The sequence below is a fragment of the Balaenoptera borealis genome (genome assembly GCF_965194805.1).
Source record: "Balaenoptera borealis genome assembly, chromosome: 17".
NCBI classification, from domain to species: Eukaryota; Metazoa; Chordata; class Mammalia; order Artiodactyla; family Balaenopteridae; genus Balaenoptera; species Balaenoptera borealis.
The window spans coordinates 2361167-2388820 of record NC_138876.1 but is presented as its reverse complement, the minus strand read 5'-3'; the positions used below and the strand labels follow the sequence as shown (position 1 = coordinate 2388820).

Here is a 27654-nt window from a genome sequence, read left to right as displayed (position 1 = left end):
TGAGGTCAGTGGATGGAAGAGGACCCTGGGGCCTAGAGAGGGGAAGGGACGTGCCCAAGACTATAAGCCAGCATGTTATTAGAACTCCACGTTATAGCCACAGAAGGCCTGGCTTCAACAGGCTTAGACCACAGAAATTTCAAAAATGGTTCATGTAACTGGACGGTCCAGAAATAAGCTGAGCTTCAGGTAAGGTGTGATCCAGGGGCTCAAGGTTTGCTCTAGCCCTCAGACTAGTTACCTCAATGGTGGCAGCATGGCTGATGCACCTCCTGCCTTTTCAGTCTCCCTGGCCGCTGAGAAGGAGAGAGGCCACTGGTTCCCCAGAGCTCTCATGGAAGAATGAACCTGCCTCAAGCCCCAAGAAGCCTCCCTGAGTGGCCTGTTGGTCCAGTAAGGTCATGTGCCCACTTCTGAACCAGAGAGTACCCTGTATTGATTGGCCTAGGCCTGTGTTTCCTGAACCAGTCCCTGTGACCAGAGGGTGGGATTACCTTGACTGGATTCTAAGAACAAGGCCAGGAACACTATGGTGGACCAGCTTGAGGCGGACGGAAGGGATGGTGGGGAGATGACCGCCGTGTCCATCATAGCCAGGAGATGTGAGCACTGGGATTTGGCCCCAGGGCTGACTTCTTCTGCCAAATCACGCATTTTCTCTTCCAATTAAATATGCTGTTCCCGGGGAGAAGCTTGGTCAGAAATGGCGATAGTAGGCCCTCTGCTGTTTCATGTGAAGCAGGGTTGATCATCTAATTTGTCTGGTGACCACCCACTCAGTGCCGGGTCCAGTGCTAGGGCAGAGCATTTGGAGAGGGAAGACTTCCTGTGTCAAGAAGCCCCTGGGTTGGGGGTTGGGAGACATCAGGACATCTGCTCGTTGCCCCTTAGACGCGTGTCTGGGCGGTCCCTTCTGGGACACAGGGTCTCTTGCTGCCCTCCACCACCGGGAGAGCCATGGAGCCCTCACCTTGCCCTTTTTGCTCTGGCTGCTGGGATGCTCAAAGCACATCTGTGCCCCGCTGCTCTAACCTTCCTCAGGCATGATCTCCCAGGCAGCGTGCCTCTCCCTCTGGCTTCACTGTTTTATCCTGGGCTGGCTTTCAAGTCTTAGGCTGAGGGGTTAGAATTTTAAGAATGATGCTTCCAATTATTTTTGGAAATTGGAGGGAAACACTTTTGAAAGTTGCAGACCCTGGATCTGGGTGGCAACCTTTCACCCACACCATCCTCCCATTGACTTGCCAGAAGGTTCTGCTGTCTTCTCAGAACAACGCCTGGTGGTCTGCACTGAATATTGTGGCTGTTGTGTCAGGGGCCGACTGCTGTCATCTTGGGCCCTGGTACTCCCTGGGATGGGCAGCGGCTGCAGTCCAGGCTCCGGGGGACGACGGACCTCTGCTAGGATACTGGGTCCTCCACCCACCGGCCTGGCAGCCTTTGGTCATCACTAATCTGGGGCTTCAGCAGTAGGTAGGAGCGTACTCACGGTGCTTCCGGGTGGGTTGCTGGGGGGTGGAGGTGGGCGATCTCATTGGTCTGGCCCCTGGGTCGGCCTGGCACACGGTGAGAGCCCACAGAGAGGCAGCTGATTCCACCGGGATCGTCCACTCTGCCAGCGGCTAGCACTTGTTCCCTTGTCTTTACCCAGGGTGGCCGCCCCTCCTCTGTCCAGGGTCCTGTTTCCCCACCCCGGAGCCCAGAACACACCTCCTCTCCACGCCCCCTGCTCAGGGCACCGGCAGCCTCGCCAGGTCATTCGCATCACCGCTGGCGCAGCAACACGCGGGGCAGGGATGTGACCTGTCAGCATTCACTCGGGACCTCTGCTCCTAGAACCTGCTCGGCAGCAGTGGGAACTCTGAATGTGCGAATGTGACCCGGGGCTGTAACCTTGCTGAGCAGAGGGACTGGGCAACTTGGGGGTCCCCAGGAGGAGGGCAGTAGTCAGGGTGCAGGGTAGGTTCCCTCTACCTCCCAGCCACCACGGGGTTCCCGGGGAGACAGGAGGCTTCACGGCCTTCCGTATCCAAAGGAGGCGGCTCCCTTTGATCTCTGGGCTGCTGGGAACAGGGGTCAGGGCCCCCCTCCCCCACCTCTGCTCCAGTTTCCTGAGAACAGACTCTGAGAAGCAGTGAGGGTGCTTAATTAATTGCAATTACAATCTTCAAAGGAAGCCGGGAGTTGAAAGTTGTTCCTAATTACTGTGTTATGATGTCGGCCGGCTCCCCGAATTGATCGTGTTAGAATTTCCGATGGAGGATTAATTGAGTTGCTGCGAGGACCACTTTGGGTCCCTCCCCCTTACATGCAGTCCGTGTTCAGCCTGGAATGACAGTGAGGGTGGAGGCCGGTGGCAGCTGCGCCTATGAAGAGCTCAAGGCCGAGGTCAGGGCCTCCCCCTCGGCTCTGGCTCGGAGTAGGGCTGTGGAACCAGGGCCAGAGCGGCTCCCTGCGGTCCCTAGTGTACTTCACCAAATGCCTCCTGTCCTGCCTCTGGCCCTTCCCCGGGTGGCGGCTGCTCTGCCAGGCCCCTGCGGCTGGGTGGGATCGGTGACCAGTGCTGGCCAGTGAGTCGCGGTCACCATGCCATCTGTCCCTTCTGGGCTAGAGCGCTTCCTGCCAGGGCGAGACCCCCTGGAGTCCTTTTTCCCTCTGCCACGTGACCGGTGGCACTGGGGACAGTGCCTCCTCCACCACCCTGAGTCCCGGAAGCACCTGCAGCGTGAGTGAGAAATAGCCCATTGTTGCCCCAGCCCCTGAGACCTGGGGGGTTGTTTCCTCCTGCAGCGAAGCTAGCCTCTCCCGACTGACACAGGCAGGGGCACCTGCAGAGTGTGCAGGCTCAGTGCAAAATGAGACGGGGGACGGGGGGCCCTTGTTCAAAATTAGTAAAATTGCAGGAGGGCGACAGCAGAGCATTAAACCAGGCTCATCCTGCCCCGAGGCACCTTCTGCTTTTTTTTTTTTTTTTAATTAATTATTTATTTATGGCTGTGTTGGGTCTTCGTTTCTGTGCGAGGGCTTTCTCTAGTTGTGGCAAGTGGGGGCCACTCTTCATCGCGGTGCGCGGGCCTCTCACTATCGCGGCCTCTCTTGTTGCGGAGCACAGGCTCCAGACGCGCAGGCTCAGTAGTTGTGGCTCACGGGCCTAGTCGCTCCGCGGCACGTGGGATCTTCCCAGACCAGGGCTCGAACCCGTGTCCCCTGCATTGGCAGGCAGACTCTCAACCACTGCGCCACCAGGGAAGCCCACCTTCTACTGCTTTCCATGGTGTCACCAAGCACTTGACGGGCTCTCTGCTCTGGGACCTGGCAGGGAGCGAGGCCAGGAGCCCCTGCCCTGCGGGGTGGGTGGCGCAGGCCCACAGGAATGCTGCCGTCCAGGGGTGCTGAGAGGCTCGAGGGGCGTCGGGCGGGCAGGCGGGGGATGGAGGCCATCAGAGAAGGGAGATTCGATCAGAGCCCCCAGGGAAGGGGGGGGAGGCAGACTGGGGGAGGGGAGCCCAGGTGGGCGGAAGTGGAGGGTGCCGGCTTCTCCTGTGGGATCAGGACCTGATTAATGGGACTTTGGCTTGTCCCATGGGTGGGTTTGGAGCAGAGAAATGACACCGTCTCATTAATGCTTTAAAACATGGACTCATAAGGGGGGTTGGTGATTTTGCCCCCAAGGGGAAAACCTGGTTCTTGGCAGGCGGTGAAGAAATTTTACTCTTCATGCCTGAAGCACACATATGCATGTAGTACATGCAGAGGTGCACAGTTCATCTGTGGTATGAAAATTTCATGGGGGGCAAATCAGGAAAACATGTCTAAAAAGACTCCTTAGGTGTTGGGGGGAGATAACGGAAGAAAGGCTGAGAAACACTGGTCTAGAAGGATCACTTTGCTGCCATGGGTTGAAATAGGTTCAGAGGCGGGCTCCACAGAGGAGGGGAGAGCTAGAGTCTGTTGCAATAATCCAGCTGAGCCACGCATCTCCCGAGCGGAATGGGGGTGGTGCCAGTGGGGTTTCCTGAAGGTTAATGTGAACAGAGAGAGGGAGAGAAGTCAGGTAGGCCCAAGGTTTGGGCTGGAGCAGCGGGAAGGATGGAGTTTCCGTCCCCTGGGATGGGGAGGCTGCAGAGGAGGCCGTCTGGGGAGCCTGGGGGAGCCTGGGGGACCCCGAGGCGGCGGCAGGCTCAGCACGGTGGAGGCCTGCAGGCAGATGGGCATGCGGGACACAGGCTCAGCACAGAAGGAAGACCTGTCCGGCGCTGGCAGAGATGCTCGAACGGCCCAGGAGGGGTGCGCTTGGAGCCCCTCGGCTTGGCAGGCCCTCAGGCTTCTCATCTGTGAAATGGGAGCGCTGACACTCGACCCCGAGGCTGGTTCACCAGCAGGAGCTGCTGAGGCCCATCTGAGGCCCCAGTTCTGGGCTGTTGCCGGGGCGATGAGGGTTCCCATGGCCTTTAATTACTGAATGCTAACGAGCCCTGAAATTAAATTAAGAAGAGGAGCTGACGGCCCAGGCATGCCTTCTCTCCCACCACCATAGAGTTAATGGGAATCCTGGCGACGGGCCTGGGGGGCAGAGAGGGGGTGTGGTACGGCAGGTTTCACCCATGAGGGTGCGGGCTGGAGGTTTACAGGGTATCCTGACATTCAAGGATCTGCTGGGCTCCTGTGGGCCCCAGGAGAGAGGGGCCCCAGAGCATCCCAGCCCCAGACCAGGCCGGTCCCATCGCTCCCCACTTTCCCAGTGGGGGAGATTAAGGTATGCCACCATGGCCGGGCAGAGTGACCAGCAGGTTTCAGGTTCCAAAGTCCATGCCTCCTGTGATGGCCCTGAGCCCTGGCCAAGCTCCCTGACCTCCCCGATCCCCGGTCTCCTCATCTGTGGGACAGAGTGAGGGGTGCACGGTGTGGGGTTAACTGTCGTGCTAATTGGAGGAGGGGACGGAGGTGTCCACGCTCAGCCTGGCCCCAGCCGCAGGACTGCCGGCATCTCCCCTAGCCATCGAGGTCTTGGGCCTGGAGCCTCAGGCACCTGTGTCTGTGCCGGGCGAGTGTCCCTGGGGTGGGCCTCAGTCCTCTAACCCCCACCCTGCCATCAGTCACCGGCCAGGCTGGCCTCAGCCGGTTCCCAGGCCGAGAGTGCTAGAAAAATTCCCCAGGAGCTCCCTCCCTCTTGTTCAACTCGAGTTTGTTCCAAATGCATGAATATGCGATCTTCGCCCACCCTCCCCCCCAGGCAAACTTCCTGCACTTCTGCAGCCCAGTTCTACATTAATCAAAGCTAATTGCTAGCGGGAGTCGTTTATGTCAAGAGCCATTATTCCTGGGAGTTAAGAGAAAAGAGGCTGCCTTTCAGGAAGCCTGGCGTTGCCCGTCGCCAGGGGAGGAACCACGCCAGACCCTGAAGGGGTCCCCGGCCTGGCTTGCCCGGCCCACTCCCCCAGGCTCTAAACTGCGTGTGACAAACGTGGGGCCTCTGGCCTCTGCTGAATATTCAGGAAAATGAGCACCTCCATCATGCTCACGCGGTTTTCTGAAGTTGTTGTGGGTTTCCTTGAAACCGAGGAGAGTTTTTTCTTTTTTTCCTTTTTTGGCAACAACAGCTGGGAATAAGTTGACACTTTCTAAAAACTGCCACTTCTTGCTTGGGAAGGGAGCAGGAGGGGGAGCCCCCGCTCGCCGAGCCCCCAGGCCAGCCCCAACCTTGCACGCCAGGATGGGTCTGTCCCAGGTTCACTGCTGGGAGGTCAGGCTGGGTGGGGTGTCGGGGAGGGAAGGGGTGGGCTCACCTCCCAGGACCCAGAGGATACTCGGAGGGCTTTCTGCGCGTTTCAAGCGTTGAACGTTGTTTCTGTGTTTTCCTTTTTATCGGGTCTGAAATCAGTTTATTAACTGGAATATTTGGTCGGTGTTTTCTTATAATCGGGGTATAATCGGGGTAACGGTTTGATGTCTGTTAGTCCTGCCTGAGGCCACACCTGTGAAGACTGGGGCGCGAGAACAGGTGTGCGGAGCCCCGAGCGCGAGTGTGCATGAGGGTCTGTGCACGTGGGTGGGTGTGCAGATGTGAGCCCGTGTGCGTGCTCGTGTGTATGCGTGTGCACATGCATCTGTGTATGTGTGCAGGCGTGTGCATGTGTGTGTGTGTGTCTGTGGTCACAAATAACACAAAAGCCTTCACAGTTCCTGAAGCTCTGCCCCCCTCGCCCCTGTCTGTCCCCTCAACTCTCTGAGCTCTGTGATTTTAGGCCCATTTTACTGATGAGGACACTGAGTCTGAGAGGGCTTAGGGACTCTCCTGAGGCCCCCAAGCTGAGAACCAGCCCAGCTGGGACATGTGTCCACAAGGCCCCTTCGAAGGCGCAGAAGTCGCTGCTCGGAGGGGCTGGGGGGCGGGGCGGGGCAGGACACAGCATTCTGCAGCCCCTCCTGCCTCCTTCTGCCTCTCCCTTCCCTCCTGGCTGGTCTCTGCCCTCTCACCAGCCCCACCCTGCCCAGTGGGGCCCGGCCCTGTCCTCCCTTTAAGCCTTCTCGTGGCTACCGCACCACTCCCGCACCTCCGCCCCCTGTGCCAGCACCGCATCTGTCTTCCCACCTCCGGGTCTGTGCTCCTGGCGAGCACCTCTAAGCCCACAAAAGCTCAGAGGTGAGGTGCAGGTGCTGTCCCCCTGGGCCCCGTGTGCCCATGGCCCCCGGGAGTCAATGACTCTTCCCTCACCCCCACGCCACCACCGGGCGCCCGGGTACCTCCCCGCTCTCCGCTGTCCACCTCTCTGGCATGGGTAGTCTCCTGGTCACTCCCACCTGCTTTGCACACCTCCTCCAGGAAGCCTTCGTGGATGCTCCCACACCCCGGGTTGGGATCCCCCGGGGCTCTCCCCTGGGACTGTTGTCACTCTGAGTGATCCTCTCTGCTGTGTGCCATCTGCTCCTGGCAGGGCTGAGTCTTGCGTGTCTGCGTGCACGGGGCCAAAGCAAATGCTCTGTGGTCTCCTACGTTGGCGAGGTGACCCGTGGGCTGGAACCTCGGCCAGAGTCGGAGCCGCACCTCCAGCCCTCAGTGCCGATTCCTGCCCCGTGTCACTGGGGGGATGGCAGGTAGGTTCTGCGCTGTGGCTCATGCTGCACCGTGGGTCCGGGCTTCCTCTGCTTCGGTGTTGAGAAGATCCTGAAGCAAGTTCTCAGCCCAGCCAGACATGCACCCTGATTGATTGGTGATGTCTGCCGTGGGCGTGGGCAGGGAGGTGGCCGCCTGCATCCCGCTGAGGCCAGCCAGCTCTTGACCTTCCCTCCTACTGCAGACCACCTGAGGGCAGGGTCCTGAGGCCAGGGTTCGGGCTCTCTTGTGTCTGTAAGTCTGTCCTGGCACGGGGATCTTGCCCAGTGGCTGAAGGAGGCAGAGGAGTGGGGTGGGAGCGGACAGAGGAAGAGCAGCAGAGGCTGGGCCCCAAGGGTGAGGAGGGCGGGAGGATCGCACCTGCTCCTGCCTGGGGCTGGGTTTAGCCTGGGTCCCCGCTCCTCACGCAGAGGCACTGGGGCAGGGGCGGCACTGCGTGGGCCCTGCGCTCTCAGCTCTCCTGGCAACGGTGCCCCAGCCCCAGCCATTCTGGAGCTGGAGAGTCAGCAGATAGGGAGGCAGCACAAAACCTCCTGTCCCACGCGCCCAGCAGAGCCCCGCCAGGCACAGCGCAGACCCCAGAGCCCCGACCCTGAGGGCCATTCAGGAGGCCCGACAGCCGCTCCCCATCCTGGGGCGCCCGGTGTGGGACAGTCAGCCCATGAGGGAGTGGACTCAGGCCCCAGGCAATGGTGCCGCTTTCTGAATGCCCAGCAGCCCAACAATGACAGCCCAGCTTCTCCCACCTCCGTCCTCCCCACGGCCCCTTGTCCATGGACGGGTGAGGCGGCCCAGCTCCTTCCTCACCACCTGCCTCCTGAAGAGAGCCCGGGCCTCCGAGTCAGAAAGACTCAGGCTCACACTCAGGCGTGTCCCTTATTAGCTGCGCCATCTGGGTGACGGTCTCCCGGCTTCTGAGTCCCTGTAAGATGCGGGTGCTCTGGGACCAAGCGAGGCGAGGAGTGTGAGATTGCAGACTGGGACCCCAGAGGAGTCGGGCAGCTGGGTGGGAAAACCGATCCTGCCGCCCTGCTGGGAGTCTCCAGGTCTCCAGGCATGCGGGGCCACCTTCTTAGCACTTCAGAGTCTCAGTGAAGGACCAGATGGTGTTTTGAGCATTTTAATAAGAGCTATTTGCAGTGTTGTCGCCATAAAAAAAATTCCTGCTTAATGAGCAAATGCATGTCAGTAGCGAGTTAAAGGCGCTTGGATGTTTTAAATATTATGTACGTCATGTTCGTGTTAACAAACCTGATTTTTAATTACACCTTCGCCTGCTGCCTGGCTGGGCTGAGTGTAGGGGAAGCGAGAAAAAAAAATCAGGCAAAACAAGCGTGGTTTGCTGTCAGAAGCGGCAGCCAGGCTCTCTGGCTCTCCCCTTCGCAGACACGGCACTGACGGTGCCCAGACACCGGAGCCTGGCAGGGGTTCCAGGATGGCTCTGCCCTTGCTGACTTTCACTTCTCAGTCTCAGGCTGAGCCCTGATCCTGGTCACATGCTGAGCCCTGATCTTGGCCAGAGAATGAGTGCTGATCCCTGGCTAAACACTGAAGCTGAATCCTGGCCATATACCGAGCCCTGATCCCTGACCACAGGCTGAGCCCTGATCGCAGTCACACGTTGAGCTCTGACCATGACCTGAGCCCCAATCCTGGGCACTAACTGAGCCTTGACCCTGGTCATGGTCTGAGCCCCGATCCCATCCATGGACGGAACACTGAGCCTGTTCACAGACTGAGCCCTTAGACACGTACCAACGACCTCACTCCTTTTGCTGGTGGAAACAGGAAGTCCCTTAAGACTTCAGGAAGTCCCCTCCTTCTCCTTCTCCCTCCCCCACTGTGTCCTCAGTGCTGCGAGGCGGGGGTCCTTGTTCCCCTTTCAAAGATCTCGCCTCCTGGGGTCCATGAATCCCAACCTGAGCCCATCACCTCCTCACCTACGCCTGCCCCAAACCTCTCTCCTCCTGGGCCACCTCTCCGGCCAGGTTGGGAATCCAGACCCTGGCTGCGTGCCGCCTTCTGTCCTCACGGGTCCCCGAGCCCCTGAAGGAGGGACAGCAGCTTACGTCTAGTTGTATCCCTGGCGCTGGCACTGAGCCTGGGAGGCAAGAGACTTTTATCACAGGTTTGCTGAATGCACGAGCGAGCTGGCCTGGGATCTCAAGGGCTGCAAAGGAGCACGGCTGGGTCCACGCCCAGGTCAGCCAGGCCCGTGAAGAACTGTGCCTGAGAGCACTGGGGAGGCTGGCCCAGGGTCAAGCTGAGGTTCACGTCCAGGCATGCCAGAGTCTAATCTAGTGCACGGTGGTGGACTCAGGCCTACTGTGGGCATTCACTGAGCACCTGCTATGAGCCGGCCCGTTCTAGATCCTGGCGACGTGCCGTGGATGAGATGCCGTCCCTGCCCTCCGGGAGCTTGGGTCCCAGTGTGGGGAGACACACGGGCAGATGGTCCTGGAGAGTGAGAAGTGGTGGCTGGGAGGCGGAGTGGAGGCTGTTAGGGTTGGCGGGGCAGCTCATACGCTTTGAAGACCCAGTGATGTGACATTGCAGCTGAGCCTGAATGGGGAGGAGAGGCGCTGGGGACGTGGCATTTGGGCACAGGGACAAACAGGGTGAGTGCCCAAGGGAGCCAGGAGACCTGCGTCCAGGCCAGTGTGTAGTGTTAGGCCCAGCACCATTGGTCTCCAGGCTTCATTTCCACACGGGTACGGTGGGATGATAATTCACTCAGCAACCCCCATCCGTGTGCCGGGCACTGTTCCAGGAGGAGACCGAGCAAACGAGGACGCCTGCCCTCCTGGAGCTTACACCTTAGTTCATCAGTTCTCAAAGAGGGGGTCCGTGGAACCCCAAGCGGGGTTCCCCACGACGCTCTCAGGGTACCCACAAGGTCAAAGCCACTTTCACGATAACACTCAGATGTTGTTTGCCTCTTTTGTGTTGGCATTTGCACAGATGGCACAAAAGCAGTGCCAGGTGAAGTGGCTGATGCTTGGGCACAGATCAGAGTGGTGGCACCCAACCCTGCTCCCAGTCGTGGGAGGCTTCGAGGCCACACACGTGCAAAACGGGCCCCACGAAGTCAGCCAAAGTCAGCTTCACTTAAGACTGCAGCGCAACCCTTTCACAGTTGTAAGTACCTGTCTGTGCAAACGCTCTGAGGGGTGGGAGGTGCCCGCCGAGCACCTCTGCTGTGTGCACCACCTTTGTCTTGGAGAAGAGCCCCGGGGCCTCTGTTTTGAGTTATAAGCTCAACTAGCCACATTTTCCTGGGACAATGCGGTCCTGGTGGTCGTCCCCGAGTGCGGCCTCAGCACCAGGATGTCAGCGCTGGCTCTGCGACCCTCCAAGGGCCCTCCTGGGCCTGGGTCCTGGGGTCCACGGAGGAGAGGCCAGCGGAGAATGGGAGAGAGCTGCCCACGCAGCCCAGTGTCCCTGGGGGGGTCGTCACTTCCTGGGACCTGTGCTCTCGTTGGGAACACGGGGTAGTTACACCCTCCTTGAGGTCTTCTCTGAAGTCCAGCGTGTTTGTAAAGTGCTGGCATTTGTAGAGGTTCTAAAAATGGCCCAGTCATCGCTGGGAATAAGAACCTTCTCACAAACCTTATGAAATGGGCCCCAATAGCCTGTTTTCAAGAGGAGGGGACCGAGGCTCAGAGCGGGGAGCTGACCTGTCTGGGGCTCCAGAGCGGGCGGGCGGGGTGGCAGCCAGGCCTGCCTGGTGCCCAGGCTGGCCAGCCCCCTCCTTGGGGCCGCACGGTGCCCCTTCCCTGCCTGCTCTCTCAGACCCCATGGGGTCCTCCCAGGCTGGTACCCCAGCCTGGTTTGTAGCTCAGGCCTTGCAGACCCGTTTCTCAGGGTGGCTCTCCCATCCAGGGCTGGCTCCGTGGCCATTGTCGTGGGAACTGCCCTCTCATCCCCACGTGCTGCTGACTGCGGAGGCCAGGTCAGGTGGACAGAGGAAAGGCTGGCGCTGAATGAGCAGGGGCGAGGGGCCGGTGGGGTGATGGCTTCCGGGTGGGCCTGGATGGCTGAGCACCTCTGTCCCATAGGTGGCTATGTGTCTTTCCTGTGCCAGGCTAGAGTGGGGGAGCACGATGAGGGGCTGCAGGGCTGGCCTCGGGGGATTGGCAGGCACGAGGAATCAGCGTGGGGCTTAGGGGTTCTCGTGGCGCTCTTTGATTTCAGCCAGGGGCCCAGGAATGCCCAATGCTCCTGACAATTACTGACCCCCTCCCCACTCCCCGCACCTGGCACGGCACCAGGTACGCTGGACACGAAGATGAAAGCAGGGTGAGGAACGAAGGGCCACTTGTTGACAGCTGCCCGAGTACCCTGTGGCCTGGGCAGGGTTCTAGTCAAGGCCAAGTCGGGGCAGGAGGCTGGGACGTGAGCCCACGTGGTAAAGAGGCTGACCTGCGTGGGTCAGGAAGCCTGGGAGAACTGGGATGGAAGCTGTGGGATGGAGGGAGTGTGTGGGACAGTATTCCATCAGGGAACAGCCTGTGCAAAGGCCCTGAGGTGGGAATGAGTTGGTATGTTCAGGGGAGAGCAAGGAGTCTTAGGGCTGGAGCTGAGGAGCTAAGGGTTTGGGGGAAGATCACCAGGGGTCTTGGCCATGGCTGGGGATTTGCGTTTTCCCGTGAGTGAGATGGGACCATGGAGGCTTTGGATGGATATTCTTAGAGGGTCTGGCTTCTGCTGGGTCACAGACCAGGGTGAGGGTAGGAGTGGGGACAAGGGGGCCCAAGCCTGGGACAGGACTCCACTGAGGGGGGGAGGCGGCCGGGCCGCCGTGGAGGGGCACGGGGGTTGCAGGGACAGATAGCAGCGGTTGGGGGCTCTTGAGGCAGGCATGGCACAGTGCCATGCAAAGAGTTCTAGCCTCGAGCTGGGGCTCTGCAGGTGTCTTTTGTCACGGAGGCCTCACCCCTCTCCCAGTAGCCCTGACGGTGGCCTGGGCCTAGGTGGGGGTCATTGGGATGGACGGACAAGAGGCAGGATGGATTCAGGACAGGGCTCCCAGGTGTCAGGACCTGTGGACAGGCAGACAGTTGAATGGGGGCCGTGCTGGGAGAAGAGGGGGGGGCCTCAGGGTGGACACCGCAGCTGGCTCGTTGGGGCAGCAGGTGGGAAACACACCCGCACCCCTAGGGGAAACCTTGGATCCCACAGTCCTCACATGCTGTCCCGTGGGCGGTCCCTTCCCAACCCCTCAGGAGCCACCTGATTCCCAGGCACCTTTGGCCAAACCAGGGGGCCGGGCCGCTCTCTAAGCTTGCTGAGCCCACCTAACCCCCGGCTCATTGGAAGGTGGAGCTCCTCTTCCTCCCTCCCCTGGGCCCAGCACGCCCGGGGTTCTGCATGCCTGTGGAGTTGAGGCCGCTGGCCAGGACATGGGCTCGAAGGCAGCCTGCATGTCGTGAGGTCACTGGGTTCCCAGCCCGGCCCTGTCCTTGACCTTTGAGTGAACTTGGACCTGCACTGCCCTCTCCAAGTGGCCACCTGCTAGTGAAGGGCCAGAGGGCCCTCCAGGCCCTCCAGCCACTGTCTCCTGGGAGTCCAAGACTTTCATGGGGCCTGAAATACAACTGCCCCTCCTTCCGGTGGTGATGGGGCAGGTCTGGCTCATCAGAGCTGCTGGAACGTTCACTCTCGGAAGGAACATGCTGCACAAAAATAGCAGCCTGGCGCCGATGAACATATGCTGCCTCCTGGGGGGCGGCGGGGAAGAGTGGAGGCCCCTGACGGGCTCAGGTCACAGCTCCCGGGGCAGGGTGTCTGTGTCGCCGGCACCGATGTGGAGATGGCAGACGGGAGCCGCTGCTTACGAGGCACCTACTGTGTGCCAGACGCTTCTGCGTGTCGTCTGCTGCTTCTCAAGGACCTGCCAGGTGGTTGTCCCTTCCCCCAGGTAAGGAAACCGAAGGGAGAGGGGCCAAGTGATGGCCGGGTCACACAGAGGAAGGGGCAGAACCAAGCTGGTTGGCCTGACCATAAGGGAGGTGGTGCGGCTGTTGGCATGGGTGGGACAGACTCACTCATCTATCCATCCATCCACCCACTCACCTACGCACTCATCCATGCATCCGACCATCAACCCATCCATTCATCCACCCATCCATTCATTCATCCAACCACCCATCCATTCATTCATCTCCCTCCCTCCCTCCCTCCCTCCCTCCCTCCCTTCCTTCCTTCCTTCCTCTCTCCCTCCCTCCCCCTTCCCTCCTTTCTTTCTTTCTCTCTCTTTCTTTCTTTAATTGAAGTCTAGTTGATGTACAATGTTGTGTTAGTTCCTGGTATATAGCAAAGTGATTCAGTTACATACATATTCTTTTTCATATACTTTTCCATTATGGTTTATTGGATATTGAATATAGTTCCCTGTACTATATAGTAGGACCTTGTTGTTTATCTATTTTATTTTATTTATTTTTGTGAGATCATAGTTCCCTGACCAGGGATTGAACCTGGGGCCACGGCATTGAAAGCTCCAAGTCCTAACCACTGGACGGCCTGGGAATTCCCTACCTATTTTATATATAGTAGTTTGTATCTGCTAATCCCAAACTCCTAATTTATGCCTCCCCCACCCCCCTTCCCCTTTGGTAAACATAAGTTTGTTTTCTATGTCTGTTAGTCTGTTTCTGGTTCGTAAATAAGTTCATTTGTGTCATATTTTAGATTCCACATATAAGTGATATTTGTGTTTCTGGCTTACTTCACTTAGTATGATAATCTTTAGGTCCATCCATGTTGCTGCAAATGGCATTATTTCATTCTTTTTCATGGCTGAATAGTATTCCATTGTGTGTATATACCCCATCTTCTTTATCCATTCATCTGTCCATCCATCCATCTTCCCATCCCTCAGTTACTGGCCTCAAATCGGTCTGGCTCATTTTTACCCTAGACCACACCAGGGAACTCTCTGGGCCTCAGTTTCCCCTTCTGTGAAACAGAAGGGCCCCATCTGGGGCCCACAACACTCAGGCTGAGAGTGAAAGTCACCTCCCGAGCTCTGCCCCCCGTTAGGAGACATCTAACTCCTTAGTGTAAATCCAGACCCTACAGCCCAGCCAGTCTGCTTCTCCCCTCCTGTCTTGCCTGCATCTCCCTCCATCACTGCCCATTCAGACTCTTCCTCTGTGCTCCCACTCCTGGGGGCCCTCCCACTCCTGGGGGCTGCCTGGAGGACTGACTGATGAGGTCTGTCTTCCTCCATCCCTCTCTCTGCTTCCCTAGCACAGGGGTGGATGGCATGGACTCCATGCCAGGCTCTTGACCTGCCTCTGGCTCACTGATCACCCTGGGCCTCAGTTTCCCCATCTGTGAAATGGGGAGTCCCTACCTTAGCAGGTGTTTGGGAGGATTCAGTGAGACCATGAACCCAAAGCCCTAGAACAGGGCCTGGCCCTATTGACTGTTACTATGATCCAACATCTCCTGGGTGCCTACCGAGGGCTGGGCCCAGTTCTGGGTTACAGGGGCCCAGAGGTGAGTGAGCCTCATCAGGCCCCACTTTCAGGGTCTCAGGTCCAGCTGAGGGTCTGACAAGCTGGGGGACACCAGCCATGCAGTGTCATCAATGACTGTACTTGAGGTGGGCAGCTCCCGGTGGGACGTCCAGCTCGGGCGGCCCTACTCCTGCCTGTGCCAGGCCCTGGCATCGGGCTGCTCCTCCTGCCGTCCCAGGGGTGGCTCTGAGGGAAGGGGCACACAGTTGGAGTAGAAGCAGGGACCATCCGTCCTCCCTTCCTAGCCCCCTCATGTGTGATGCGGGCCCTGATGGGGTAGGACCCTGTGTAGGGCTGGGTCCCCTCTCCATCTGGCCGGGCCTGGGCCACAGTGCTCAGTGGTCAGAGATGCGAGTTTACATTGGCGAGGCCTGAACAGGGCTGGAGACTCCTCTGGGCTACGGGCTCTCCTGGAATCATCCTCCTGGGGTTCGGGAATCCTTCCTCCCCTATGTCCCAGCTTCCACCTGCTGCAGCTCCAATCAGCCTCCTCTTTGGAGCCTAATGACAGCACTCAGGAGGGTCAGGGGAGGGCAGGGAAGGCTCCAAGCCCAGCTCAGGGGGGGTCCTGCAAAGCTCCTTGCAGGTGCTGCCGGTCTGCCGGTGGCCGAGCTGTTGATGGAGAAGCTGGAAGTGGCCTGGCAGGGAGCGGAGATGAGAGCAGCTTCTGATGAGAGAAAGGAGCTATTATCTGAGCGCTGCGGGCCGGCTCTGCTGCTCCCTCATCCAGAGTGGGATTAAGAGGGAGGAAGGGGGGAGAATTTCCTCTTTACTTTGCATCACAGAAGGCTCTCGGTCAGACACGGAACTCAGAAAGGGCCACCCGAGCCACTGCCTTCCCCCAGAACCTCCTGTCTTCACCCGGGTGAGACGGGCGGTCCACGGTCCCGATTTGTGAGGTGAGGTGACTTCAGAAGCCCCAGAACGTCTCCCTCACTCAAGCATCCCCCAGACTGGCCTTCTAGGGCCTCGGAAGCTGCCTGAAAACACCGCATCCCCCTGGGAGATCAAGCAGCGTGTCAGGGCAGAAGCGGTTTCGGAATCGCTGGGAATAAGCCCCGACACCTGGATCCCACCCCTTGTGCACCAGGGACTCTCACACTGCAGAGGACTGGAGGGTCCCCGGGGCCCACTCGCTATGTCCAGGTGGGGCTGGCAAGGTGCCTCTTAGTGAGCAGAGGTCTGAGGGTGTCCCCACTCCCCATGAAGGTGCTGTCAGGCCGGCCCAGCCTGCATGCCTTCTTCCCCACCGAGTTCATCATGGACAAATGCCCGGAGGGGCAGGGGCACTGTGGGTGGGGGCAGCACCACGTGACTCCCCACCTTGGGGTCTTCCCTCATTGCTTCACCTTTGCCCTCCCATCCCACCCAATGGCAGCTCCGGGGACCTGTCTGCTGGAGGTGGGAGGGGGGGTGCCGCCCCACGGACGAGCCGGCCCCGCACAGGACATTTCTCACCTGTCCCTTAGTTTTTTTTTTTTTTTAATAATAAATTTATTTATTTTATTTATTTATATTTGGCTGCATTGGGTCTTCGTTGCTGCGTGTGGGCTTTCCCTAGTTGTGGTGAGCGGGGGCCACTCCTCGTTGCGGTGAATGGGTTTCTCATTGCGGTGGCTTCTTTTGTTGCAGAGCACAGGCTCCAGGCACGCAGGCTTCAGTAGTTGTGGCACGTGGGCTCAGCAGTTGTGGCGCACGGGCTTAGTTGCTCCGCGGCATGTGGGATCTTCCCGGACTGGGGATGGAACCCGTGTCCCCTGCATTGGCAGGTGGATTCCCAACCACCGTGCCACCAGGAAAGTCCCCTGTCCCTTCATTTTGATCAGCCGGCTCCACGCCGGCTGCGGGGCTGAAGGGGGAGCCCGTTTGGAGGGCGGATATGCCCCATGCCTTTTCGGAAGCCAACACTTTTGAAGGAACGAACCTGGAATCTCACAGTGGCACCAACATTGTTCACTGCTGGAGGCCAAGCTGCCACAAATGTAAATTTCTAATTAAAACAGAAATTAATCCTCTCCCCCAACTACCTGTTATCTCCAGCTGGATGAGCAAAAGTTTTATGCTGCTAATTAATGTTATCACCCGTTAGCTTTATTTACATAAGCAGATATAATTCACACGGCTTTGCAGGAGCTGATGGGGAAACTTAAAAAAAAATTTTTTTGAGTTAAAAAAATTAATTACCTTGATCCTCCCTCTTGTATTCTAATCACAAACTTGCAGGGTCCCTCTTTGGCGCTCCCCGAAACCCTGGGTTGGTGTCTTCTTTGATGAGTGGGAGCTTGTTCCAAATGGAAGGACAGAAAGTTGAAAATTGACGTGGAGCAGCTTGGAAGGAAAGACAGTACCGGCCTTCACATGAAAGGCCCAATGGATGTGATAATTATTTATGGTTTCTGGCGTTGGGTGTTTTTGCTACCCAGTTAAATAAACTCTAAATACCACATTAAAATCTTGCAAAGATCCTGGCAGATTAATAAAACCAACTGCTCTGGCATTTGGCATGGTTTTTGGGGAGATCTGAGTCTGTTTGGTGACTGCACTTACAGTTGCCTCCCTGGAGGGTCCACACCTGGGGGTCCCCCCAGGGGAGAAGCAGATGAAATGAATGGGGCAGGAAGCCCTGCCCCCTGGGCCGGAGGTCCCATCCCTCCAGGATTGTGGCAAGGACCCCACTCAGCTGTCCCTTTACTCTGAGGAAATGGAAACGTAGATGTTCTAACAGGCTGCCCGTTGCCTGGAGACTTGCGTAAAACGTTACGAGTTGTCCTGGGTGGGAGCAGTGAAGTTGGTCTAACAGTTAATCGTCAGACACCTGGTGGGCTGTGCTCTCCATGGCCGGCCCTGTGGGTGTGAATGTGACCTGTTTTGGAAATAGGGTCTTTGCGGATGGAATCAAGTTAAGATGAGTCGTAGTGGAGTGGGGTGGGCCACCCATTGATGTGACTATGTGCTCATAAGAAGAGGGAAGTTTGGACGCAGACGCAGAGGGAGGACGGTGCCACGTGAAGACACAGAGGCGTGGGAGAAGCCACGACGATGGGGGCAGAGCCTCAAGCTCTGGAAAGTCAAGGGGGGCTGGAAAATCCAGACATCGGAAGAGGCAAGGAATGGACTCTCCCTCAGAGCCTCCAGAAGGACCCACCTTTCGACACCTTGATTCCAGACGTGTGCCTCCAACCTGGGAGAGGATGAATTTCTGTGGCATAAACCCACCCAGTCTGTGGCGCTTTTCCCCGCAGCCCTAGGCAAGCAATACAGCCCCATGGAGCTTCCTGTCTGGAGGGGGAGACAGACAGTCAGTACTCACGGAAGCATATGAGCCTCCTGGGCGGAGCTTGGGGTGTCCCGGGTGTGTGGAGGAGTGCAGGCCACCTGTTTCAGCCCGGGGGTCAGGGAAGGCTTCCTGGAAGAGGGGAGGCGGGGCTGAGGCTGGATGCCGGCAGCTGGGTGCTCGGGCCCCGTGCAGGTGGCCCGTGCCCAGGGCTCCGGCTCACGAGGTCTGAGGCCCCGTGTCTTCCCTTAACCTCACCCTGGACCTCCCCACCTCCACACCTCTGCCACCCATCCCATCCACCTGGTCGCCCTTCCACAGACTCCTGCCTTTGAGGTCCTAGCCCACCTGGTGGCCTCACCCAAATGCTGCCTCATCCAAGAAGCATCCCCAAGTGTGTCCCGGGGGGCCTCTCCTTCTGCACCCCCAGCTCTCCCTCCGTCCTTCAATGACCGCCCACTCCAGCCACATGGCTGTTACTCCTGTTTTCTTCCGCTCCCAGACTTTAAGCTCCTCGGGACCTCATTCCACACTGTGTCCCCAGTCTGTTCCCCCTCAGGGCACACCCAGGTGGTGGCACAGGTTGGCCAAACTCTCTGGTGTGGCCCCCTCCCCCTCCAGTGAGTGCAGGAGCACAGGGCACACTTGGGTGCCAGACCGGCTCTGCCCAGCACTGAGCATCAGACTTCGGGGACGCCACTTAACCCTCCGGGGCCTCAGTTTCCACAGCTGTGACACGAAGGCGGTGCCATCGTCCCGTGTGCCTCAGGGCTGGCGTGGCGGCACTCACCGAGGGAAGGTGTTGACCACGCACCCCTCCCTCGCCCCAGACTCTCCATCTCCTGCCTGGGGAGGAGACCCGACTGCGACCGTCCCCTCCCACCGGCTGGCCTGCGAGCCTGGGATCAGACATCACACTGCGACCTGAGGCCGGGGCTTCTGAAGAGCCCCTGGTGGGTGAGAAAGGATGGGGTTTCTTTCAGGGGACGAAAGTCAGGGTAACTTTGAAGACCCGTCCTCCCCCCACCCGTGCAGAGAGCAGCTGTGCAGAGTCTGAAAGAATTTCCTACCCCTAGAGAGGTTCTGGTGTGTTTCTTCCCCTCCTTGAATGAAGGCAAGAAATGATGCTGAGTAGAGAGTAATTACCCAAATTGAGGCGGAAATCAGTCCTGAAAGGGAGAGGAATGAAGGGGATCAGCCAGGAAGCAGCGCCCCCCCTCCTGCCCCACCTGCTGCTCTGCCTCCTCGTCCCCCCCGCCGTCCCGGCCACGGGATGCTGTCGTCAGAGTGCTTCTGGCTCTAGTGGCCTGGCCCCTCCCCGCCCCCCGCGAGGGTCCCGGGGTTCTGACCCCCCCACCCAGGGTCCGTCGAAAACAAAATTCTAAAATTTTGCATCGTAGCATCACAAAATGGTAAAGAATCGTACAGGGGTGGAGCCATGTAATTCTTTTCTTTTCCTCTTTTTAAAATTATACTAGTTTTTTTTTACCTGTTTAACCGGGAAAGATTACATGACACCTGGGAGCAAGAGAAAGCAAAAGGCAGATCGTGCACGTCGGGGCTGTCTGGAAAGTCTCCCTTTTCCGTGGAAGTTGCTGGCCATGATGTGGCGCTTCACACGGCGGCCGTACAGCCCCGCAGGCTCTGTCTGCCTCCCCGCGGGGGCTGTCCTCAGGGGCAGATCCACCTGAGCTGTTCAAGGGGCCAAGAGCCCATTTCAGAGCCCGATTCTGAGCTTCGGGAAGCAGTTCTGTAGATGCCTGGGGGTGAGAAGGGGCAGGTCAAATGTGAGGGGCCCCCTCGGCCGCCCCCTCAGAATCACAGCAGGTCACGTAGGCTCCCCTACGAGGAAACCAGTTAACTCTGAAGAAAACGAGTAACTCTGTTTGAAGAGCGCTGTTTAACACAAAAACCACGTGATGGAGGTATAATTCGCATACACACATAATCCGTTGACTTGCAACGTGCCATTCACAGCTTTTAGTATATTCACAGCTGTGCTGTCGATTTTAGAGCATTTTCGTCCCCTGATGAAGAAACCCCATCGCCCTCCACCCCCGATCCCCGCCCCATCCCCTTTGCAGCCACGAATCTGCCCTCTGTTTCCAGGCATCTGCCTGCTTTGAACGCTTCCTACAAATGGCATCACACGTGTGTGGTCTCCTGTGCCCGGCTGCTCTCACCGAGCCTCTTGTTGCCAAGGTCCATGCACGCGGTGGCCTGTGGCAGCGCTTCATTCCTTTTTTAGGGCCGAATCACATCCTGCTGTGTGGATGGACTGCGTTCTCTACCTACATCAGGTGACGGGCATGCGGGCCGTTTCCACCTTTGTCCCTTACGGATCTGGCTGCTATGAACATCCGCGTACACGTGTTCGCGTGGACGGACGTTCTCGTTTCTCTTGGGTGCGTACCTAGGAGCGGCATCGCTGGGCCATGAGGTAACTGCACGTTTACGTGTTGAGGAGCCGCCAGGCTTTCCCAGAGCAGCTGCATCATTTCACACCCCACCGGCCGTGTGTGAGCGTCCGCATTTCACCTCCTGGCCAACACTTACCCCCTATCTGCTTGATTCTGGCCACCGTAGTGGGTGCCACGTGACATCTCACTGCACATTTAACAATTAAGCCAAATTTTACAAACTTGCTTGACCCCCGAGCCCCACTCTGAGGAGCCAGGATGCAGAACAGGGTGTGGCCCCCACCGCCCGCTCCTCGGGACACGCTGGCCTGGCACAGGGCTGCCGGGGGTGCCTGTGGCTCTGTGGTGCCGTGACTGTGTGCCAGGGCCCGCACGGGGCGGCGCTTAGTGTCAAGTACATGCAGGAGTGAACGAGCGAGGGGGGAAGCAGTGGAGGGCTGGATTTTCCCACGCCTACGGAGGCTGGATGGAAGGAAGGGTGCTGGAGAGGGACCGGGAGGCCATGGACAGCGGCCGAGAGCAGGGGCGCCCTCGTGGGTTCCTGGCTGAGCGGTCCAGGCTGCTCTGCCTCGGGTTCCTCATCTGTGAAATGGACGCCGCAGAGGGTCGTTCTCTTAGGCTGGCCTCCCCTAGAAGCAGGCTCTGTAAGTTGGTGATGAGGGTTCTCTGCTCCTCATTCTTTTGGGGACCCGAGGAGGGGGCTGAGTGTTGGTGTAGCTGCAACGGGAGTGTCCAGTCCTAGCGAGGTGGCAATAGTGGAATTTTAGGTGCCAAAGTGGACCATCAGAGAGGTGTTTTAGTTTCAAGATAGGCCTTCATGTTCCTTTTTGTGCAGTGCCTCTGAAGCTGGGGAGGGCAGAAGCTACTGTTGCACCCATTTGCTGGATGTGGAGACCGAGGTCAAGTGAGCACAAGGGGAGCCACCTTGGGTCCTTCCTTTTGGACCACTTGGAAGAGGCACAGGCTTTCAAGCCAGTTCTCACCTCCTGGATTGATGATTTGCCAACAGAGTCTGGGTTTGCTGCTGTACAAACAGTCCAGCCTCAGTGAGGTAACAATGAAAGGGTCTGTTTCTTTTCATGCAAAGTCAGCTGCAGGTTGGCAGGGGTGAAGCTGGTGGGGGGAGGCGCTTCATGGAGTCATCCAGAGCCCCTGGATGACAGAGCCCCTTTCTGGGGCGTTGGGGACACTGCAGGAGGGGAAGACAGAACTCCCGGTTGGTCTGTGCTTGGGCCCAGAAGAGACACGGCGTCTCCCCTCGCAGCCCACTGGGAGATGGCAGGCAGACAGAATGTCTGGGGACTCCACTGTCCTCTCACGGACCCCACAAAGGACTCTCGGGGAGCCTGTTTCCTTAGCTGCACAGTGGGGGGGACCCCATCTCCCGCTGAGGTTTGTGGGCATGAAACACGATCATGGTATAATCAGGTGGTGCTTGATAAATGCTTAGAGCCCAGCCCTGGGGCTGGATTTGGGGGTGGGGGACCCCCATGCCTTGGAGCCCTGCATTGCCCGAGTGAGTGGTGGAACTCGGGGCCGGGAAGGGGAGCTTGGGGGTGGGTTCTGGGGTAGCCTGCATCACTGGGGGTGGGGGGCGGGCAGCGGCGGCTCAGTGCTCCATCCAGAAAGTGACATCTGGAAGGAGGCGGGCCTGGGGCTCACTTAACATCTGAGTGTCACTGCTGAGTGCTCCCCGGGGCCAGCCAGGCGCGCTGGCAGTGACATTAGCCAGGCTGCAGGAGTTGGCACAGACTTGCAGGCAGGATTTAGGGGCTCCAGAGGGGTGCTTAACGCGCTGGCTTCTTTGTCCTCCTGCCCCAGCGGGGAGGGAGGGAGGGAGGCCAGGAAAATGGCCTCGGGATCTGGCTCTCTGACCTACCAGCAGCCCTGGCCCTCAGTCCACGGCCCACGTGCTGGACCAGGGCTGATCCCACCCCTCACCCCACCAGCTGTCACCCAGACTCCCGTGTGACACCCCAACCCGGCCTCTCCCGTGGGCCTCCTCTCCCTCCTCCACCCTTTGGGTTATCTGCCCCCCTTCCCCCCCAGGCCTAAGTTCTGGGGGCCCCAGGGATGGTCTGCACTGTAGTCCTACAGGCTTCAAGGAAGAGGGTTGGGTTGGGGACCGGGAGTCGGGGCCGGGTTTCCCCTCACGCTCTGATTCTGAGGGGCATGGCGGTCCCTCCCCAGCTTCCTCCCCAGTCAGCCTGGAGTCCAGCGCCGGGGGACCCCCAGCTGTGCAGTGTGCCAGCGGACACCTCGTGGAGCAGCACCTCGTAGATGCTGGCGGAGAGGCAGGGCCCCGATGGGGAGGCTGGTGGGCGGCGCCCCCCGCCCCGGGCCAGGTGCAGGTGCTGGGCGGGGCTCTGGCCGCTGGAGGTGGTCTTGGCAGCCCCTGCCTTACAGCCTGGGGCTCGGCTCTGTGCTGGCATTGGTCCGAGTGGAAAGGACTTGGCTCTGGGCTCTCCGGCAGGAAGGGGCCTCAGGGAAGGGGGCGCTGAGATGACGGCCCAGGCCTCCCCTGCCTCCCGGCCGCTTCCTGGTCAGCCACACCTGCTGCTCGGGCTGCGGGTGAGGCAGGGGGTCTCTGCATCCTCCGCGGGACACCTCTGCTGGGGCATGTGGCCCTCTGCGCTGGCCCTGGAGGCTGGGGACAGGTCCTGCCTTCTCGGTGAGTCCCCAGCCTGTGGGGATGCGTCCCAGGGGTCTGCTGGGTGTGCCTTGCCCTGGAAAGCCTCCTCCTCTGTGTGGCCCTGGCCGAGCGCTGGTCACCGCTGGTCACTGCGGCCTCAGCTGCACCCCCGGGACCAGGACCTCTAGGGAGAAGGCCGTGTCCCCTCTGGAGGCCCGGTCCTCTCCTCTGCAGCCCAGGAGATGCGCCAGGCTGCTCAGGCCCCCAGGCCTTCACCCACACTGATCCCTCTGCCACAGCACTGCCTCTCTCCCCTGCCGACACTGGCTGGCCCGAGAGACCTGGCGCCAGGGTCACTTCCTCGGGGTGCTCTGTCCTGGTTCCTCGCCGGTGAACAGCCCCGCCTCCATGTCCTGCGCCTTCTCGGCACCCAGCCAGTCGCTGCCAGCAGGGAGCCTGGAGCAGCGAGGGGCCCCTCCCACTGATGGCCTGGCCTCGCCCGCCAGCTGCCCGAGGGCCCAGAGCCGTCTTTATCCATCAAATCCCATGCGTTGGGCACTGACCTGGGAACTGGGGAGGGCACCCTGTGGTGAGCAGGATAAACAGGTGAGTGGGGTGGAGGACGGACACAGCAAACAAAGAACAAGGACTTCTCAGACAGTGGTGAGTGCAGGGAGCGAGGAGGGGGGAGGGGCGGGGGCCCTTCTCACGGGGCGGGGTGCGTGAGGAGCCGTGTGAACCCAGGTGTGTTCCATCACACCTGCCCCCAGCTCTGTCCTCCAGGTGTAGAGGGGCCTGGCTTAACCTTCCGGAACCATCATCTGTATTGTCCTCACCATCACTGTACCACTCCCGGGGAGCTGCCCTTTCCACTTCACAGAGGGCTTTTGCATCTGTCACCTCATTCGCGGGGTTCTCACATCAACCAATGGGGCCAGCAGGGGCGGTGTTGTACCCGTTTTACAGATAAGGACACTGATACTAGAGAGGGGAGATGGGCCTGCCTGCAGGCTGAGGGTGGACAGCTCCACAGGTGGGCACTGAGAATGGATGGACAGATCAGGGAGGGCTGCCTGGAGCAGGCACGCTGAGGAGGTGGCTTAGAAGTGGCCAGCTTAGAGCAGAGGCTCTGGAGCCCCAGCTCTGCCCCACTCCTCTGAGGCTTCGAGAAATCCCCTCGGCTCGCTGGCCTCAGTTTTGTCATCTGCAACATGGGCACAACCTGGACTTTGCCCAAGGCCCTTTCTTCTCTGAGGTTTTGTGACCTTGACTTGAGGCCCAGCTTCTTCCCTGACCCCTGACCCTTTTCAGATGAGATGGCAGGGCCAACTGAGGGGCTGTGTTCCAGCTGTGGGCAGTGGGGCCGTGGCATCATGGGAAGGGCCAGTGGAGGTGTTGGTCTAGGAACCTGTCGTCCTGAGCAAGCTGGACTGGAGCGAGGGGAGGAGCCGGGAACCTGCTGGTCGCTCAGCCCGGTGCCTGCAGCTGCCCTGGTGATGGGAGGGGAGAGGGATGCCCTCGAGGGACGCCAGGAGGAAAATCTGCCTGCCCTTTGCAGTTGGCAGCCGATTGCCTGGGGACACAGGTGGCCAGGTGGCTGACCCATCCAGCACCCCAAGGGAATCTTTCTAAAGCCATAGATAAGATTCAGTTCTGGAGCTGGGGCCGCCTGTGTGGATCTTAATGGCTAACTCCAATCTGTGGAGTGTGAGCAAACCTAGTGGGAAACGTGGACCATCCATCGGAGGGGAAAATGGTCTGACAGCCACACGGCCAGAAAGGCTTCTGTTTGGTTTCGGGGCTGATTGAAAGTGGGGGAGACGCCCTATTTCTCTTTCAGGACTAGATGCTGGATTAGCACACTGGCAGATGTTTGTGCCATCAACAGCGTCTTGGTGACCTCGTGCAGGACTGCCACATACAGTCGCTCAGGTTGTGCATCTCACAATTCTATTGTGAATAGCGACCCATGCCATGTGACTTTGTTTTGTGGTTTAAAACCAGGTCTGGCCAGGGTTCCTGCCCTCCCCCGCTCTGCCAGTAAATGCTAATGCTACTCCTCCTTTAGGTCTGTCCAGTTCAAATATCTCCACCTTTGGGAAACCTTCCCAGAGCCTCCTGGGTAAAGCTAATTGCTGCCTTCTCTATTGTGACAGGCCACAAATGGCCATAGAGTTCCTCCCCTCCTGTGTCCCTGTCCCTTTGCAAAGTGACCTTGCAACTCTTCCCATCAAGAGGCAGAGCCAGTTTCCCACCCCTTGATGGTTTTGGCTCTTTGGCCTGCTTTAGCTGATGGTACAGTAGCACATGTGACAAAAAAGACGCTTGAAAAGTGTTTAAGCTTTGGGACATGCCCTATCTTGCAGCTCTTGGGCACCCAGGGATGACCACACGAATGAGCTGGGCTAGCCTACTGGCTGATTAAGAACACATGGATCAGTTACCTCTAATATCCCTTTGGACAGCCAGCCAGATGCCGGACATGGGAGTGAGGCCAGCTGATGGTAAATGTACACCTGAAGCCAGACAGCATCAGTGGTGCAGAGATGAACCACCTGGCTGAGTCCTGTTCAGATGACCAACTCACAGGATTGTGAAAAAATAAATGATTATTGTTTTAAACTACTAAATTTTGGGATCGTTGTTACACAGCAGTAGTTAACTGATACACCTGTGTTCTCACAGCACTTTATTCCCACATCACTATTACTGCTTGGATAATCCTTGTGGTAGTGACATCACTGTGGTTAAAAGAACAAACTTCAGAGACAGAAAGACTTGGATTCAAACCCAGTTCTGTTGAATCCTGGTCTGTGGCCTGGACATGTCACTTAATGTCTCTGAGGCTCAGATTCCTCATCTGAAAATGAGGACTAAAAATCCGAGATTCCAAGCTCACTGGTTATTGTGATGATTAGACATACACGAAGAATTTAGTCTTAGTACACAGGCGGCACTCAGTACACAATAGCTGGTATCTTTCCCTGCTGGTCTACACACAACTCCTCATGGCTCTTCCCAGGATCCCCGTGACCTGGATGGGGGAGGGGCTTGTCTTGCCCTAGGGGTGCTTGAGCTGAGAACTCCCACCACCAAAATACCCCTGCTCCTCCAAGGCCCTTTCCTCCAAACCCCAGGAGACTCACCCTTCCAGGGAGAGCTGATCTCCCGTTATTTCTGGGAAGACTTTTATTCATCATTCATCTTGGCATTTATTGTTGATGTTCAAGAACAGTCAAACAAGATGAATGGCCCGTCTCCAGGACCCAGAGGTGGCTTGCCTCCCTCACTGTAAATTCAGTTCTACCTATTGACAGCATCAGAGGTGCCTGCACTGGGTGTGTGTGGGGGGGTGATGGCCGGGAGGAGGGGCGGCAGGCTCTGGCCCTGCGGGGGACCGGCCGCTGGAGGGAGTTAATGCCCTTAGAACACCTGGCCTGGGGAGGCTGGGGCGCTGGCCAGCCTGTGCGATGCTGAACCTCGGGCCCGAGTTAGTCTGTGCAGCCCGGCTGGAGGTTGAATGCCCTGCCCTGTCGCTGTTATCATTGCTCTTGCGCCATCATCTCTGACCTCGGTTTCCCTCCCCGTCGGACGGGGTGATACTCTGCTGCTTGCACTTAGCCGGTGCTCCTTAAATGTGGCCTCTCATCCTCTTCTCTGCTTTGCCCCGACACAGTACCTTGGGTGGACGACGCACGCGCCCTCTTCCCTGCTCACCTGTGGTGGGTGATGCTTGCTCAATGATGTCACGGTCGCCCCTGGTCCCTGTGCTGGGACCAGGGGTGGGACTGGGCCACAGATGGGGAGACCATGCCTCCCACTTCAAGTGGCCACAGTCTGCTTTGGGGCCAGAGAGAGGCACGCAGCTGACATTGGCCCAGCTTTAGGTCTTCAAAGGGCGCTGTGTCCATCATCTCACCTGACCCTCCCCACAGCAAAGGATTAGACAGTGGCTGTGGGTCAAGCAGACTTGAGTTGTGGAGCCCCGGCTCCTCTGCTGATGGGCTGTGTGGCTTTAAGTGGTTGCTTGACCTCTCTGGGCTTTAGTTTCCCATCTGTCAAACGTGGTGATAGCAGTGTTGGTGTGAGGCTGGAAAGAAGAGGCACAGGCCCCAGGCTTGCATGGCACCTGCTGTGCTCAGTAAGTATAAGTTCTCCATATCTCTGTCCCCCCCTGCAAAGGGGTGAGTCCCCTGTCCCCGCAGGATCCCAGATCGGCTCATGAGCAGGTACCAATGTCTGAGGATAATGAAGTGGCTGGGGTTGTAGCTGGGACCTTGAAGGGCGGGAAAGACATGTGCATGCGTGTGTGTGTTCCTGTGTGTGTGTGTGGCTGGGCTCCCACCCCTCTGTGCTCCTCTCCTCACACAGCTTCCTCCGTCGCTCTGGTCCATCCTGCCAGGGAGGAACCCTTCTGTGGCCTAAGTGACAGGCTCCCCAAGAGGATCCTGAAGGTGTAAGAAGGCAACTTGCTTGCATACCCCCAGGGCCGGGAGGCTCACCACCTCACAGACAATCCACTGTCTTTGCACAATGCTGGATTGTGCGCAGGTCCCTCCTTGGACTAAGCCAAGCTACACTCTTCTCCCTGCCCCTGGCTCTGCCCACAGGAGCCTCCTAGACAGCGCCCCTGCCCCAGGCCCCCCTCCAGGTGAGCTCCCCAGTCTCCTAGTCTGGCCCTGGTTGCC

General features: G+C 58.6%; 1 long non-coding RNA gene across 2 annotated transcripts; it reads left to right on the top strand.

Annotated features, from left to right (window-relative positions):
- The first annotated feature begins 19189 nt into the window (after positions 1 to 19189).
- Positions 19190 to 25596, top strand: LOC309615006. 2 transcript variants are annotated; one of them, XR_014236500.1, is made up of 2 exons: positions 19190 to 24898; positions 25432 to 25596. It is a non-coding gene; the product is annotated as an uncharacterized lncRNA (long non-coding RNA). The 2 variants fall into 2 exon arrangements; XR_014236501.1 differs by having other exon boundaries at positions 25333 to 25596.
- The last annotated feature ends 2058 nt before the right edge of the window (positions 25597 to 27654 follow it).